We start from the raw sequence: 4,027 nt of genomic DNA, 5'->3' as shown, positions 1-4,027 counted from the left end.
TAACACCTTTTATTGAAAACGCCTGTCTCTCTATTTCTCTGCACTCTGGTGAAACTAAGCATGCACGATTGACTGAGTGAAATAGCTATCTATTGTTTTCACACGACTCTGTAGATACACTCCTTATTCTGGGGGGAGCAAAGTTGTCATGTTTATGCGGTTGTCAGAAACTAATCCGTTCTTGTCTAATCAGGAAAGTTAACTCCTTCCTGAACATTCGAGAAAGTTTCTAGTGACCTCTGAGCTAGCTGGCAAAACTAATTAAGTCTAGCAAATCCAGTAGAGACCTAGATGACCTCAGTCCTACGTCTAAACTGCTGTTTGTGTTATTCCAATGCGCAGAGCCTATTGGGAATATAGGAACTACACTACAGTCTGGAGGGACTTTCAGATCTGGCATGGCACAGTGGCGTAGTGGCTGCTCGACCCAGGTGGTGGTGCGAAGTGGAGAGAGAGGACTGTTGTTTGGGACTCCCTTGGACTCCTGTTGGTTCTACCTGGCTCTGGTGGAGGAGAAAGGAAGCCGGGGTGAAAGCAGATAGTTCCTGGGCCCTAAGTGAGGGCCGGTGACGTGTTGAGGCCAGCAGGAGTTGGAGGCCATTGGAAGCCATTGAGTGACACCAGAGGTCAAGTGCAGGGGACCACGTGGCAACCCATTCCTAGATGAATAGTCTGGTCCCTGGCAGTAAGCAGCTGGAGCTACTTATACCTGCCTGGTTGCCCTAGACGCTGTTGCTGCTGCAGTCGGTTCGTTTGGAGTTGCCTGGAAGTGTTACTTGCCCGGCCATGATGCCTGCATTGGTTGGATGTCTATAGCGAGGGCCACACATTCCTCGCTACCGAGAGCATAGTGGATGTTTAGTGTGACCTGACTGTTGTGAAGGCTGAGTTGGAGACCGAGGCACAAGAGGTAGCTGGCAGAGAGTGATCTGGTATTGGTGGACTGCTTTGGGCGCCTGGGTGGAGGACTCGAATGAGACCTATGAATTGGGGCTTTCCCTCCTCCCCATGTTTGGGGCGCCTCCTGTGCCTGCCTGCACAACAGTATGGTGAAAGGTAAACCCAGGGGGAGAGGTGCTAACAAAATTTGACGGTACATGATCCCTGGGGTGGGTCCCACAGGGACCGATCAGGTGATACCACCCCAGACAGAGGAAGAGCGGGGCCCCACAGGGAACAGCAGCAATATTGGAGGCTTTCCAAGGGTCAGGGTCGCCATGAAGACCAAAATTGACTTGATGGCCATTGATATTCATTTTTTACAGAGTGTGTCACGACTATGGAGTCCTGAAAAGCGCAGTTCAGGACTTGCAATGTAAAGTGACTGGGCTCAAATACAGTACAATGCAAATTTATTGGTGCCAGGAGGATGCAGAGGGAATGCCTCAGCACAATAATTAGCATTTTCTTGTTTCCCGGAGGGAGCGGAGGGACCCTCGGCCAAATTGTTCCTGGAGGACTGGCTCCCCTCAGCACTTCGACAATTGAAATTATCCAGAATGTTCACCATTGAGGTTGCTCACAGAACGTTGGGCTTTGGGCCCATTGCCATGCCACGGGGCACTGCCCCGGGCTATTGTCACCTGTTTGTTTGATTATCAGAAGAGAGACATAATTTGAAGCATGTCCTAGCCCATGGCCTGCCTTGTTATGAGGATAGCCCAATCCAAATGTATCCAATTTACACCCTGAAGGCCAGATTCACAAAGGCAATCTGAGACAAAAGTCTAACTTTACAACTTTTGGTATTCACAGAGATCATTTACGAGTAGTATCTTTACATCTGCAGTCGGCCCGGAATCTCTGCATCCGGACCATACTCTCTGCACCTGGGCCTTTATACTTTTGTCTCAGATTGCCTTTGTGAATCGGGCCCAGAAAGTCCAGGAACTGCACAAGAATTTCTTGATGGTCGAGCAACGTCTGTGAGAATAGGATATCAAGTACATTTTGCTATTCCTGGGCCAACTGTGAGTTCAACATGGGAGTAAAGTGCTCTTCTACAAGACTCCCCAGGAGGCCCTCCACTGGATGGACTTGATTGGCCTCCCACACCAGGACCAGAACCTTGAATGGACGGAACTGAGACGCAGGGGAATGAGGCGATGGCAACACCAATGCGAGCCCTCTGCACAAAAGAATGGATCAACTTCGGACCGTGCAGGGAGACAGATCCTAGTCAATCAGGATGGTACATTGAGATCTGAACGCCAGCCCCTGAGACGCAGAACTCCTACTCACCTTTGGACAAGGTCCCGGAGACTCAGAGTGATGGTATGTCCTCGGGGAGAAGCATGATAAAACGGATTACCCTTGCTAAGGTCCTGCTTGCTGCTACCGGCTGGAGACAGGTGTAGGGAAAAGTGATGTTTAAATTAACCCTTTTCCTTTCTAGGTTGCCATGAGGGGGCATGCAATTTGATGTATTAGTTGCTGAAACTGTTGATGTGGGTTTTTTTTTTCCTCCCGGGCTGGGGAGTTCGGGGACCCAGACAGATGTGAGTTGCTGAGCTCTGTCTTGGGGCTTGTGACCAGCAGAACTATCGTGCTCCCAATCAGTGTATAGACACACTGTTGACTTCTAATACTTACTGATGTTGACTGAGAGGGGTGGGCGATTGGGGCAGGAGTTGCGATCCCCTTGACTGCAGGTTGTGCCAGGAGGGGTGGTTGCTAAAGCCCCAATGGAGGTGGGGTACATTGTAAGTTTTTTGTCACTAAGGTTTGTTGACATGCCTCAAGAGTTTGTGTGGAAATGTGTTTTGCAGTTGGGGGAGGGAGGTTTCCACAGATGTGCAACGTACTGGGCTAGGAGGGAGGGCTGTGCTCGAGGGACATGGCCAGGGTCGGGCTTGTAGTGTGTATGAATGGTTCTTATGGATTCCAAGTATAAGTTCATGACGTGGGTGTCCAGGGGCTTAATAGTCCATAGAAGTGCAACAGAGTGCTGCAATTCCTTAAGAGATATGGGGTATTGATAGCACTCTTGCACGAGACTCATACATAGGGGGATTGTGTCACCACTTTGAAGAAGCCGTGAAAGGGCCAGTTCTTTACCACCTCCTCTGAAAAAGCTAGAGGGGCCTTGATCTGCCACCGCACCCTAATAGCCCACCCCCAAAACACTGGGATCCAAGGAAGAGCCCTGGACTGGATCACCTCGTTCCTCTCCAACAGAACCCAGAGAGTCCGCCTCCCTCCCTTCCTCTCCGTGGCCACCGACATCATCTGCGGCGTACCCCAAGGCTCCTCGCTCAGCCCAACCCTCTTCAATATCTACATGAGCCCCCTCGCCACCATCGCACGCAAACACAACCTCAACATCATCTCCTACGCAGACGACACCCAGCTGATACTCTCCCTCACCAAGGACCCAGCCACCGCCAAAACTAACCTCCAGGAAGCAATGAAAGACGTCTCCGAATGGAGGAAGCTCAGTCGTCTGAAACTGAACTCAGACAAGAAGGAGGTCCTCATCCTCGGACAATCCCCATCCGCCTGGGACGACTCCTGGTGGCCCACAGCGTTGGGCACCGCACCGACACCCATGGACCACGCACGCAACCTAGGATTCATCTTGGACTCCTCCCTCTCGATGACCAAACAAGTCAACGGCATCCCACCTCATGCTTGAACACCCTGTGCATGCTCCGAAAAATCTTCCGGTGGATCCCCACTGAAACCAGAAAGACGGTCACCCAGGCCCTCATCACCAGCTGACTGGACTATGGGAACGCCCTATAAGCAGGAACCAAAGCCAAACTTCAGAAACGACTTCAGCGCATACAGAACGCCTCCGCACGACTCATCCTCGACATCCCTCGCCACAGCCACATATCTACCCACCTGAGAAACCTGCACTGGCTCCCCATCAGCAAAAGGATCACGTTCAGGCCCCACACCCACGCACACAAAGCGCTCCACGACATGGGCCCGAATACCTCAACAACCACCTCACCTTCTAAACTCCGACCCGCCCGCTCCGCTCTGCCAGCTTCTCCCTCGCCACCATCCCACGGATTAGCAG

The sequence above is a fragment of the Lissotriton helveticus genome (genome assembly GCF_964261635.1).
Source record: "Lissotriton helveticus chromosome 1_1 unlocalized genomic scaffold, aLisHel1.1 SUPER_1_unloc_47, whole genome shotgun sequence".
NCBI classification, from domain to species: domain Eukaryota; kingdom Metazoa; phylum Chordata; class Amphibia; order Caudata; family Salamandridae; genus Lissotriton; species Lissotriton helveticus.
This window is presented reverse-complemented; position numbering follows the sequence as displayed.